General features: G+C 39.1%; 1 protein-coding gene across 1 annotated transcript in view; it reads left to right on the top strand.

Moving 5' to 3' along the window:
* SPOCK1 (SPARC (osteonectin), cwcv and kazal like domains proteoglycan 1) overlaps positions 1–14335 on the top strand; it is a 276371-nt gene that overhangs the window by 97766 nt on the left and 164270 nt on the right. The window lies entirely within an intron of this gene.

Here is a 14335-nt window from a genome sequence, read left to right as displayed (position 1 = left end):
GATCTCAACTGAGACACAGCTCATGTTAGTTATACACAAGATATTTGGAAATTGATTTATCCACATATTCTGAAACATTAAAGAACAACTAATTCTGCCAGGCTTTCAAATGAAGACAAGAACTGAGAGGAATTGTGTGACACTAAATAACCATGACAGGCATCCCTTAAGCAGAAGGGTTCTCCTAGAACACACTCCTCAGGCTTTGTGCTACTTCTGTGTGGGCCAGAGTATTGGAAAATTACCCATTTTCAGTGGGAAAAGGGTGTGTTGGAATAAAGGCTTCAGGAGCTGGAAACTTGTGGTAGTGTCCCTTTTACTGTTTTCTTTTGAGTTGGGAAGGGATGAGGAAGAAAGAGAAAGCTGAGAGAAGCAAAAATAAAGAATGCAGTAGACGATGTTAAATACTTTGAAAAAGGATCAGGTAGATTAATAATGGATTTTTTGTGTGGCAGTCCCCTGGCATAGCTGATTTTTTGCCTGCCCGTTAGTATGCTTTTTCATCAATCTAGTAGAGAGAAAAGAGACTTTTGCTTGCTTTTCTGAAATAACAGGAATTCTGTGATCTCTGTACAGGTTTTAAATTATTTTTATTTTTTTTTAAATTAAAATATTGAATCCATACCCTCGAGACCTTAGGATAATGAAGTTTTTATCTCACTTCTAGTTAATATTCAGTGAAAGGGGGGATGGGGTTTCAGGAGGTTGCTGGAGCAAGGTAGTACAAGATGGAAATAGAGCTTCTTGTGTGGTGGAGAGGGCAAGAAGTGAAAAATTAAAGGTATATCTAGAGCAAAGGTGGTTTTTGTGAACAATTTTATTAGTTTTAGGGCTGTCTATGTTAAATTCTATTTCACTATCTTCCCCCATGTGTTTGTCCAGTGCATTGGCACAGCAAGAGGTTTCAAAAGGAAACTATTAAAAATTAAAGGCTGAAATATTTACAAACTTGTTTTTTTTAAGGCACTAAATAATTATGAGACATTCTTATATGTCAGCAATTTCCTCATTGATAAGAACATTTGGTTTTAGAAATTAATTTTTTGTATGCTGACTAAATAAAAAAGGTCATTAAAATATTTGTAGGGTCTGTAGCAGGGAGCTAATTACAATGTTTTTTCTTATATTTCAATTATGGTAGATGTGAATTAACAAGTATTATAATAAAACTTAGTAGCATTTATTTTCCACCAAATTGAGTGAATTTAAGTGACATCTCTGACACATAAAGAGCCTGGGGTTGGATATGTGTGGTGAATGGATTTTATTTTAATGAATTATAGTATAATTTTCCTGTCTTAGCAATTAAAGTTGGGCATTAACCCTAAATTCATTAATTCCTTTGCATCCTTTTTTTCTTTGGGAGAGGACATGCTAAAAATTCCTTTAAGCTTATAAGACTGGACGGCGTGCATGACAAATAGATTTAAACTGGATTACCGAGGGGCAGAACACAAAGGCAATATTACATCAGTGTCAAATTCTGCCCTCAGTTACATGCAGGCTCCTTGGTAAAGTTATAGTGATTTAAATTTGGCTGAGACTTGCACAACTTGGATGGAAAATGCATGTTCATTGGTATTTCTCCTTTTCAGTCATTCTGATATAAACCTGGCTACTGGGCATTTACATCATGTGCATTTTCCTATACATGTAAATGTCATTACATTATGGCAATAGTTGAGCAAATTTGGTCTGAATCAGCTGCTTCTTAAGATTTGATTAATTGTTTAGCTTGTGGATTGAGGCCATTTCTCCTCTGTCAGATAAAAGTACCAAGGTGCAGAAGCAGTGTTGATAATGTTGGTAGAATTGTCTAGCACTCTGTGGGGATTAGGAAGCCACCTTCTGATCTCTTGCCTTCCCTCCACACCATGGCCAGAGCAGTGCTCGGATCCCTCTCCCAGTTCTGCTGAGGCTGTTTGGGAGGGGTGACCAGCACCTTGTGGGCTCCTGGACATTCTTGTGTGGGTGACTTTATTGTGGTGTCTGAGGTATCTGACCTCTTTCTGCAAATCCTTATAAGGTCATGGATTTGAAAGAATTCTCAGAGTGAATAAAGCAGATGAAGCAGAAGGATTGTGTGTGTGTCCCCCCCCATTTTGTAATTTTGCCGTTCAATGCTGTTTTCTAGGGCACAATTTCATAGCAGAGACTGAAAAAGTGTCAGTAGTCCAAACATGAAAAAATGAGCATATGACCAGATCTGGCTTCCAGAGTTCCCTAGAAAATATGCCATAAACAAGGAAACTGCAGATCCAGAGGGGAGTGATGAGCTCAGCATGATCCTGAAGTCTGACAGTTCTGTTCTTCTAAACGCTGTCTGATGTTGAGTCCTTCTACTGAAGCAATTTCACACCTCATCTGCTAGAGATGAAAATGGCAGGGAACAAACTATAAATCCAGCTAAAACTTAGTTTAGTAGATAAATCATCCTATAAGAACCTTTTCATATAAATAATTAATTCAGCACTTCCTCGATCCACTAAACTTGCAAAGCTTTGGAAATGACATGGTGTGTCATTATCTCAAGAAACTCTGAAGGAATTAAGTAATCCACCTCTTCCCCCAAGGCAGCATCAACCCTGTCTGCATCACTCCTGACATTTCCTCACTGTCCACAGTCTCCCCAGCAAATTATTCTGGTATTCTTAACCATTGGAAATTTGTCACCTGAAGTTTCCTTTTCTGCGGTTCAGACCTTTGAATTGAAAACTTTTGTGCTGTGTGCCATTGATGTGACAAACAACTGGCTGTCACCTTAAATTTAGTGGCTTTTTCTTTATATGAAGACTTGTTATGTTTCCTTTCAGTGCTGTCTTCTTAACCACAGATCCGTGAGTTCTTCCTCACAGATCATTTACTGGCCTTATTAGACTCTATGAAACGGATCAGAATAAGGTATTTCAAAAGCAAGAGAGCAGATACCAAGAGAGCAAGTTTTTTGGTTCCAAACCTAGTTTGGAAACTAGAAGGGCATCTTCAGTGGCTCATGGTGCATGTGTCCTGATTCCAGCCGGGACAGAATTAATTTTCTGCCTGGTATGTGGTTTATTGCTGTGGTCTGGACTTAGGATGAAAATAATGTCAATAATGCACTGATGTTTTAGCTGCTTTTGAGTAGTGCTTATTGCTTTTGGCTTCTCACCCCACCAGCAGGGAGGCTGTGGGGCACGAGAAGCTGGCAGGGGACACAGCCAGGATAACTGACCCCAGCTGACGCCAGGGATATTCCAGACCACATGAGACCATGCTTAGGGTATAAACTAGGGGAAAAGCTGGTCAGGGGCTGCTGCTGAGGAGCTGACCAGGCATCAGTCAGTGGGAGATGAGAAGGTGCATTTTGTATCACTTGGGTAATAGTACTATTATTATCATTATTAGTACTATTTAATAATAGTACTAATCACCCCTTACATCCAGTAACACCATCATCATCCCTTCCTTCTCTGTCATGTTTAATGTCTTTATTGCAATCTATGGACCTTTTTCTTCTTCCCAATTCTCTCCCCCATTTCACTGTGGGGGCATGGAGTGAGTGGCTGTGTGGAGTTCAGCTGCCATGGTGACATACCTATGAATTTTCATGTATGTGTGGAACAATCTGTGCAACCATGGGCAAAAAGGTGAATGCATTTGGTGCTGTTTTTGCAAACAAGCAGCATCAGAGGAGCAAGAATGTAATGCAATAGGATTTGAAACAGCACTTTCACATTCAATTCTTTCCAGCTACATGCAATAGTTTGAAAGAGATTCTTGTCACATCTTTCCAAGGTACCACAGTGGTTCCGTAATTGCTATCATGAAGAGCTGCTGATATGTTTTCCAGGGATCACACCAGATGTTTTATGGCTCCCAGTTCCTTACTGCTAGAGCATCTGGACACTGGAATGTGTGTGGGCGTGTGTTAAGATCTTAATTATGTAGGCTGTTGATAAAACTTGCACATGCAATTGAGATTGTAACAAGGGTAAGGCAGGGCAAATAAAACCGCATTTATAACATTCATCTTTCTCACCCACCCTGTGTATTACTCAATGTGTCTGTAGAGGGTTGGAATATGTTCTGTGCTGTTGGACTTGTTGACTGCTGACATGGAGCCGGCAGAATTGCCAGAATCAAAAGTTTGCTGAGATTCTTTAGCACCTCTGCAAAGGTCTGACAAATGTAACTGACTTCAAGCCTGTGCAGGTACTGTCACTCTCCCCTCTTCTCTCTTTGTTCCATTTATTTTGTGTGCTCTGAATATGCAGAGAACTGAGGCAGCACTTCTTGTGGGCACCCTGCTGCAAAGCTGCGGGCATAAAATCTGGGAAGGTTGTCCCAAACTGGACTAGAGGTCATTGAGACACATAAAGTCTAATGCAATGAACAGGCCAGCAGAATATTGTTTATTATTACTGCTCCAGCTTTGACTGCTTTAGACATTTCACCCAGTACCAGCATTTGAACAAAATATATTTGATCTCTCTGCAGTATAAAATTTGTTGCATGTAAAATTAAAGAGAACTTGGCCATTTCCTTCTTGCACTTTGGATTTTTTCTAGGGCTGTATCTGTCTTAAATAACACAACCCAGTGTTTTTACTTCCTATGCTTTTTACAAGACCCTCCAATTTTCAGTTTGAAATAAATGGTGTTTCCATATTGTTTGAAATCATTTCAGCCTCATTGCTTTGATCTGGTCAAATAATCCTTTAATCCATGCACAGAACCAATTGATCTTTTATTTTTTAATGTTTTTCTTAGTGGATGCCTATATTATGCTATGGTAGTGCAGATAAAGTATGATTGATCAGTTAATCAAATGAGATTTATTACTGGATCATTAATTCTGGCTGCATAGATGATTAAAAGTACAGATTTTTACACCTAGGGCCAGTGATATTTTTTAGAATATGGATTTAGAATATATTTATGAAAGCAGAAAATTGAATCAGCATTACCATCAGTGCATTAAATTACAGGATTTTATTAGAGAAGAAGTCCCTTACAATATAACAGTAGATATAGATATGAAAAAAAAAAAAAAAAAAACCAAAAAAAACCGCATGAGAATTACCAAGAAACGTTTTGCATCTTTAAATTACAATTTGATCTTTAAAATATTGTGCATGCCCAAAATCATTCCTTTTGAATGCTGGATATCACTGCTATGTGATTTAGGAGTGACACATGTGTCACAGACGTGTGATTTATGTGTTCTCAGTGTGCACACCTCTCTCCCTGAATCAAGAGATGCTCCTGATGATTTGGTTTGTGTGCTTTGATTTGTGCAGTCTGAGTTAGTATGGTCTCCTGGATCAACTTAAATAAAAGGAAGGAGTTATGCTTTGCTATGTGGAGGACTGACTTTTTTCTACATTATAAACTAGTGAAACATCAATATGACAAGGAATAACTGTTACTTAAATCTGATTCAGGGCAGCAATACTGTGATTGAAGCGCCTGCACACCCTGTCTGTCTCATTCTGGCCATGCTGGAAAGTTCACAAGACTGGTCTCTAACTATGAATCCTGCCTATCAAAGAGAAGTAAATATGCTTCATCCCTGGAATATTCATATAGTAGTAATCTGGCCTATGTAATCATCATTTTTTTCTGCCAGATCACAGCATATCTGTTGGGAAAAGTGCTTTTGCAGACAACTTAAACTGTTTAATAGGTTTAGTTTATGAAAAAGCAAGCTGGAGGGCAATGGATTGTGTAGTATAAATTCCTTCTGCTAATGAAACTTGGACTGCTGTAGCAGCTTTAAAGAGGAAAGTTATAAAAATAACTGCCAAAAATAAACACAGATTAATTCAAATTGGAAATTACTGTCACATTATTAGAGAGTGCAACTAAAATATGCACCTTTGCTCTAATGGAAAACAGCCATAGAAAGTTATAGAAGATTATTTAAATCCTCACTTCTGGAATTTCTCACAACAATGCATAGACCATGAGAAAAGATGGTCTAATAGTTAATGCTATCCTTCACCTCTCTGAATGAATCTCTTCCCTAACTCCATTGGAAATTAGATTGAGAATCATGAAATAAAGTTTTGTTTTCCAGCTCTAATGTCAGCTTCTTGGGAACCTGGGATGAGATCATATAAACTGAGTTTTAGCTCCAAAATTCCAATGTGCAGGTAATTAGAACAATAACATTTTCTTTTTCCTCTCCTCCCCTGCTTAGTCTAAATGTTCATGTGTGTGACCTCCATGCACTGTGTACTCTACAGTTCTTTACTGGGACTGCCCTCCTAATTTCAGTAAAACTACTCATGGGGAAAAAAAGTTACAAAAACTCTCATCCCTTCTCTTCTCATGCAGTCCATCATCCTTCTCAGGTTCTGCCACCTTGATGGTCCCAAGTACCAAATCAGGAATCAAGGTTCAGTGTTCATTAATCAGTGTTCAGTACTGAGATGGTTATGAGCTAACAGAAGTGGGGGAGCAGGAACCCCTCCAGGTGGTGGTGAAACAGTTGCTGACAAGCCAATTGCCATTTTACAGTCTTCCTTCTTCCCCCAGCCACCTGCTCACCCTGCCCTTCACTGATCAGTACCCACAAGCTTCCACTGAGGATGAAACCCACCCATCCCTTTAGGGACTTCATTATTCATTGCCAATGGTCTTTCAGCTCTTTCAGCTCCGTGCCATTGCACTATCCCTTATGGCCAAGGGAACTTTTGTAAAAGCTTTGGGTTTGCTCATGCAAATTCTATCCAGTTTTTCATTCAAGTGAAAAAAGCTTGCATTTCTGTGTAACCTTCAGCTACTGCTTTCTGTAAATTGCTAAGGAAAAAAAAGTGATGATATCTTTTTGACACTGTTCTATGTAATCCTGCAGGATCTAAAGTTCACATGCCCAATATGTTCTCAGGATGAAACACCAGCTCTCTTTGTAGTCAATGGGAATTCTGTCATTTATCCTAGTGGAGGCAGATTTTCAGCCCAGATGCTTTTACATTCTTTTTAGTTCTATTTACTTCAAAATTACCTATAGAGATTTTAAGGGATGAAAGGGGAGATGATGTTATTTGGGATAAAAGACAGGATGCAATAAAGCAGAATGGTTGGCTCATCTGAACTACTTCAGAGACCAAAAGTTCCTGTTGAATCTCAGGATAAGACTTTCTTAAGTCCATTGATTTTTTTTAATTGGGTCTGGGTTTTGTTGTCATTTTCTTTCGGAATCACTGTTGCATTTTCCAGTACCGTATCTTCTGGCTTCTATGAACTTTGCTGTTTTCTCTGCCTTTTAAGCCTTTTCTTTCATTCTACTACTTTTGGCTCTCTCCATCCCAGCTATTACCTCTTTTCTTAATTCTTCAGCATGGATCCCTATCACTTGTGAAGTGCTGATATGTTCCCCATCAGCAGTGTTGATTGCTCCCATTAATGCTTTTCCAGTATCTTTTTGTAGGAGTTGCTGTCAGAAAGGTCAGATCAGTTCCCATGTTGTGGGCATCTGGTGTTTTTGCTAACATCAGAAGTAATCAGAGGAAAAGGGAAAGATAAGATCAGGGAGCAGCAAGATGCTTCCATGACTGTAGGGCAGCTGGGAATCATGAATGAAAGGCTTGCTGTCAAACATTGCATATCTATATGGAGTCAGAAAATAGCGATACTAAGAATGTTAAGTTTAAAAAAAAAAAAAACCAACCCCCAGAACAAACAAAAAACCCTAAAAGGTCGACCTTTACTTAATGAAGTCAGAACTGTATAATCCAGGGCAAAGAAATGTTGGTTCTGCAGGAGTTAAGAAAACAAAGTGGGTTTGTTTAAATATGATCTCACACAGTTATGCTCAACCAGGTAACTAGAAAAGCAATTAAGGGCAAAGCATCAGCAAGGAGACCTGCCAGAATGAAAATGAAACTGAAGATTACTGTTGTTTACCTTCAGCCTCTCTGAACTGAAATTACTTTTTGTTGCTTCTACATTCAAATGCAAAGACAAGAGCAGTTTAATCTATTTTATAACTTTTCAGAGCCTCCTGATGGGAATGATCATTTTTCCAATCTGCCTTATTTGCTCATAAAGAGATAGAAAAGTAGCCCAAGTATTTTCTTTCAGTTGCAAAATTTGGCCCTTACAGTTTCTCTCAAAGTTTCTTTTTATCTTCTCCACCTAATTGTATATCCAAACATAACCTAAAATTAGGAATTTGCTCTAGATTTACAGTATGCTTTTTTGTGTTGAAATATATAATGACATTTGGCTTATTATTTTGTCATATTAAAATGTGGCAGTATTTTTACTTCAGTGTACCACTGAAATGGGATTATAATGAATTATAACAAAACTAGATAATTAAAAAAGTAAGATATTGCCTGAAAGTTTGGAGTAATTTTTGCTGCTAGAGTCAATCACGGGAAAAATTATTTCTGATATGACTTCCACACACTGATTGCATGTAAATACATGTAAATATCTCTCAGGCACTTCCCAGAACCTCTGTCTCACATTTAGAATATCTAAAGATGATCAGGATGATGGGTCATGTTCATGCTCAAACTGGATTGACTCCTTGAGGATAATCAGCACATTCCTTATTGTGCTTTTTACTGAAAATCTGTAACCCAGTTGTCTCTTCAGAATTCAGAAATTCATTATTTTCTTCTAATTGTAAAACTCTCCAACATGAAACCATCTCAAGAAGCAAAGCCCTTTCCTTGGCTTCCTGGTCACCATATTCTTTCCCAGGGAGGTGGGGGATGATTTCCCACTGTTTCCCCAAGGAGAGCAATTCAGCTGCAGAACCTGTGAGCCTCCTCTCTTTCCAGGAGCTCATATAACTCCAGCAGCTGTTTGCTCCAGCTAATAATAAACCTCTGGAGAAGGCAGTCTGATTCCTTGTGAAGATTCCTGTAATACTTCACCAAAGCCCCCATGCTGGAATTTTGTCTGTTGTTTCTCATTCTGTCCTCATAGATTGGGAGAACAATCTTCAAGGATAACTGCTTGCTTTATGACAAGTATTTTCTCATTTTAAGACATCTTATGACTCCCGTGTTGAGTCTTCCCTTTCTCGAGTAGTTCAATCTATTTCCTTTTTTCATTTTCTTTGAAGTAATATTCAAAATTTTATCAATTTTACTGTTCCCCCCTGAACTCTTATCCTCCTCTTACCCTCTTATCTTGTGTATCTTGTTTACACTTTTACCCAGACAGAACCATATGCCAACTGAGGGCATCAACAATGCTTAACAGAGCAGAATAATCATCTCCCGTGTTTTAGTTAAGACTTTCCTGCTAATACACTCCAGTTAAAAGAGTTTACTTTTGTTGCAGCAGCTTGACAGTTTTGATTCCTATTCAGCTTGCAGTTTGTTGATACTCTGGGATCTCATTTTGTATTATTTCTACCTAGTCAATCCCCATCTTGTGTTTATTGCTTTGATTTCTGCTTTGTGATGCTGCTGCTTTGTATTTGTGTGTAGTGACTATTGCTTTATTCATTCCTCTCATTTCCCAAGATCATTTTTAACTGTAACCTCCAGAGCATGACAGCTCCTTTCCTCATTTCTGTGGCTTATAAGCCTGCTCCCCATTCCATTATCCAAATAGTTGGGCTATGTTTTTAATCTCAAAATAACCTCCTCATTTAACTGAATCATGCCAATTAGCAAAATGCGCATTGTGTGAAGACAGACTAATCTGAAAGAAATGAAATAAACTCCTCAGATACCTGTGTTCATTTTATGCTGGCCAGGCAGTTTTGCTTGGTGTCAGGGGGGTGAGGATGGATGTTGATTGTTTAGCAGTTCCTGTGAGTTATCCTGTATATTCCACATTCTCTGAGGGCTGAGCCTCCAGAGGTGCTGAGCCTGCCCAGCAACCCAAGGGGAAGGAACAGATGTAGCAGCTTCACACATCCGTGGGAGCAGTTTGCTGAGCCAGGGTAATGTTTGTTCTGTTTGGCAAGGCGATTATCAAACTGGTCAAAACCCAGGAGCCTTGTTCTCACTGCTGGGAACTGAGCATCCTTCCTGCTGAGAGTGCCTGAACCTAAATCAAAGCCATTAGGCACTAAGTACTGACAAAGTGACAACAAGAAGTCAAGGTTTTGTCAGATTCTTTTTTCCTAGTCACAAACTGAGCTGCTGAAAAATTTTTAACACTGAGATATTTCAAGTAAGGAAACACAGCTGTTTGAGGCTGATAGCTGCAAAGGAATAGAACAAGATCTGCAAGTCCTGTCTTGGTGCACAGAAGATATTTGATAGTATGGGTTTTGTCCACTGCCAGTGTGACCGTGCTGCCTGCAGGAAAACTGCTGTGATTGGAGCTATGGGCAGATTGAATGCGATTGTTGGGGTCAGAACCAGCCTATGGCTGTGCTGGGCTTGGCAGCTGAACCATTGGACCTTCCATTTCTGTATCAGCAGGGACAAGAATATCCTTTGTGGACAATCTGTCCAGATTTAGAGCTTCTCCATGTCAGCAAACTTCAAAGTCAGAATAGTATGATAAATAAGATCAAATGCAACTATGCTGAAGTAAATCACATTTCCAGCAATATTTGATGCTTTTCTTTACATTTCCCAGGTTTTCTTTCCCTTGTTCTGGGGAAGTCACGTCTGTGCTCCTCACAGATGTTATCATGCAGTCTCTCCTGCGAGCCAGGAGTGTTAGGTCTGTAAAATGCACTTTGATCCCATGAGGTGTCATTTCAGCCTTTACTGAGAGTGAGGTGTAGATGGCATGTGTGGTAAACACTTTAATTTGGTCAATAGTTTAATTTGCTCTGCAACTTAGTGACATTTGAAAGTATGTGCTGGCATTTCTGCTAGGCTGCCTGCCATCATTTTTGCCTTGACATGGCAAATAAAGGCCTACTAACTCAGGAAGGAATTAGCATGAAACATGTCTATCAATCTCCATAAAGAAACATTATGTAGTAGATTTTTATTAACTCTGAAGTAAAGGCAGTATAATTGAACACAAATGTGTGCAGAAACTGATAGGCTTGTTTGATAAATTCTCAGTGTTGCTGGTTTTCATTCTTTTTGAGCAGAGTTTTAATTCCAGCTGCATTTCTTTTGATATCACTCCTCAGCCTGTGGACAGAAATAAATATATTATTTTGAGAAGCTGTGCAGAAAAACCTGTGTTTCTTACTCCTCAAAAGGGGCTGACTGACCCGAAATCAGATAAGGTGCACAGAAGAAGGTTCATTCTATCACTCCTGTGCTGCAAAGTCACTTCTAGTTCAGCTGGCTGTTATTAGCCCTATCTAGCAAAATAGTTCACAGCATCCTATATTGATAGTAGAAGATAAATATTACACTAGATGCACTTTAAAAGTTCATTCCAATTTTGAAAGCATTACTAGTAGCTGAGATATCCAACAACTTAGGTAAGGAGTATCACTGGAATTGATACTGCCTCTGCAAAGATTTTGAGAATCTGCTGCAAATTAGCCTGGCTATTATGGACACATTCTATTTTATAGCATTATATACTGGAAAGCATGTACACTTTGGAAAAAAAGGACGTAAATTAGCCTTGTAAATTGTTTCATATCTTGTATTAAATGAACTGCTGAGAGTCTAATCAAAAAACTATGGACATAAAACAGATTCCCATTGATTTCAGAGGTCTGGGGTTCAGATCCTGCGTGTGTGTGCTTGTAAAAGTCGTATTGTGAATCCATTCAAGTTCCAGAAAAATTAACTTCTTTCAGTTGCTCAGCTTTTTAAGCTCTAGGTTTACTCATTAGTTAGGTGCAGGAATGCCTTATGCACCATTATCACTCTTCCTCTCTGTGCACAGTTCCTGTTGGCTGCAACAGGAGTTTCCTGCTTGGGAAGACAGGAGGATCAGCCTTAAAAAGGTGAATGAGCCAGAAATGACCTGCTCAGCTTTCATTGCTCAGAGTGCCTTGCTCAAGCTTGGTGACTTTTCAGTCATTAATTACAGCTGTCAGGAAGTAAGACGGAATTAAGGATTTTTCTGTCACTTCTGAGATGCTACTTTACAAGGTATCCTATAGGTTCTCCATTTTGGCATCAAAATGTTTGTACCAATTGCATATTTGTAACTAAATTGTTGAGAGTGCCAAATGCTGAGAAACTGGTAATCATTGAGTTTTTACCTCATTCCAAGTTCTCTCATATTCCGTAGTCCTGTAGCTCCTTAGCTGAAATCCACAGCGTTGACATCAGAATGAGGTTTTTAGTTGCTTGAGCAGATCGATGATTTTTGTGACACACTTTTTAGTGAGATTAACATTCTTAATTTACTTTAAAATCTTATTCAGTTCCTGATATATTGCAAGAAAATAACTGTCCTCTATCTCTAGAAGTCTCTTTATTTCACTGAGAAAGCATCTTTAACTTCAGAATGAAGAAGCTGTGTTAACTTTTATATATATTGCTACCCACCACCCAGCCATGATTTGTTAAAACTGCATCCTCTGCAGAAAAAGTGTCCTTTGCTTGGGAAGTGTCCTAATATTTAAATTCCACAGATTTTCCATATCCTTTTAGTACACCATAGTAACTTGCAACAGATTTCGTTATACAAAGCTGAGCAATGCAAAGACAAAAAATAGACAAAAGTGCATTAATTCTTTGCAGTCAGATCATTAGATATGTGGCACATGAAACTCCTGCTTATTAAATCACATAAAAATATATTTCACTTGCAGCTCTTTCTTTGAAGTACCAGAGGCCAGATGCATGTGACACTAATAACATTCAGTTATCCATTACTTCAGTTCAGCCCATCAGCTTTATGTGGCACTCTGTAGAATTCTTCATTAGTGGGTTCAGGACCCTGGATGAAGCAATGCCCTGAACCACCTCAGTCCTCTGAGTTTTCCCATCAGCAAGTGTAGTAAAGAGATTGCTAATTGCTTTTGTGAAATGCTTCAGCTTGATGACATGCACAAGTAACCATTTAGATATCTAGAATCTAAACTCTCTCACAGGACAATTCTCTGAATTGTTAAAGAGACATCTTTCCATTTTTTCAAATTTTATTTATGATGCAGAACCAAGATTTGCATTTTTATTAGAGCCCCTGATGCCTAGTTTTGCTTTGCTTGGTTTCAGTGCACTGATATTTTTAAGCCTCCTCAGTGCTTCTACCACAGAATCACAAAATCACTGGTTTGGAAGAGACCTTCAAGATCATCGAGTCCAACCCAGCCCTAACACCTCAACTAAACCAGGGCACCAAGTGCCACATCCAGTATTTTTTTAAACACTTCCAGGGACTCCACCACCTCCCTGGGCAGACCATTCCAGTACTTTATCACTCTTGGGATAAAAAACCTTTTCCTAATATCCAACCTATATTTCCCTTGACACAGCTTGAGACTGTGTCCTCTGTTCTGTCAGTTGCTGCCTGGAGACAGAGACCGACCCCCACCTGACTACAGCCACCCTTCAGGGAGATGTAGAGAATGACAAGGTCATCCTTGAGTCTCCTTTTCTCCAGGCTAAACAACCCCAGCTCCCTCAGCTGTTCCTCACAGGGTTTGTGTTCCCAGCCCCTCATCAGCCTCGTTGCCTCCTCTGGACACTCTCAGGTGTCTCAATGTCCTTCCTAAACTGAGGGGCCAGAACTGGACACAGCACTGGAGGTGTGCCCTCATCACTCATGTTTGTGTATCTCCATGTTTTTCTCCCAAACACTCACTACTGCTTTCTTAATCCATCACTGTTTTGTTCTGTGAACAATAAAAGCAAAAGCTATTTACTGGTCAGCTCACTTGTGTCTTCATTTAGTTCATCCTAAGTTAGGTTGCCAAAACTCAGACTTTGGATCTGCAGCAGCTCAAGCTTTTCTAATTCCTGATATTCCTGAGAACCCTGCTCTCTTTCCCAACCCTGGCTGTACATTCCTGCAGATTACCTGGACTTTATCCAGCATGCCTTTATTAATTATTTTCTTAACTTTCAAGTGAATCTCCAACTTCTGTCTGGTTGGTTTTCCACCCAAAAGCCCTGTGGTGGTTACTCACACAAGCCACTACTGAGTGTGGTAAATAAAAGTAGAAAACTTTGGTCTCTGGCTCAAATATTCTTGAGCATAAGGCCAAAATTGCATTCAATGGACCGCAAGGAATGGGAGAAAAAACATTAGAGAGGAAGATTTCATTAGAAGTAGTGATTGCATGGAAGCATGGATTCAATAGGTGCAGTATTGAGATAGAAATATTTTATGCAGCATTTTGTAGGAACAGCTGTTCAGCACTTTTTTAGCTCCAACTGAGGAGCTTCTATGCATTGTAGCATTTGGGGTTGTGTAGTGAGTGATGTGCAGTGGTCTAACAAGGCACTTGCATGAGGTATTTAACTCATTTATTATAGATATATTAAGAGAAGTAGTTC

This window comes from Poecile atricapillus, chromosome 13 (genome assembly GCF_030490865.1).
Source record: "Poecile atricapillus isolate bPoeAtr1 chromosome 13, bPoeAtr1.hap1, whole genome shotgun sequence".
Lineage (NCBI taxonomy): Eukaryota > Metazoa > Chordata > Aves > Passeriformes > Paridae > Poecile > Poecile atricapillus.
The sequence above is the reverse complement of the archived record's forward strand: the minus strand, read 5'-3'. Positions and strand labels throughout refer to the sequence as shown.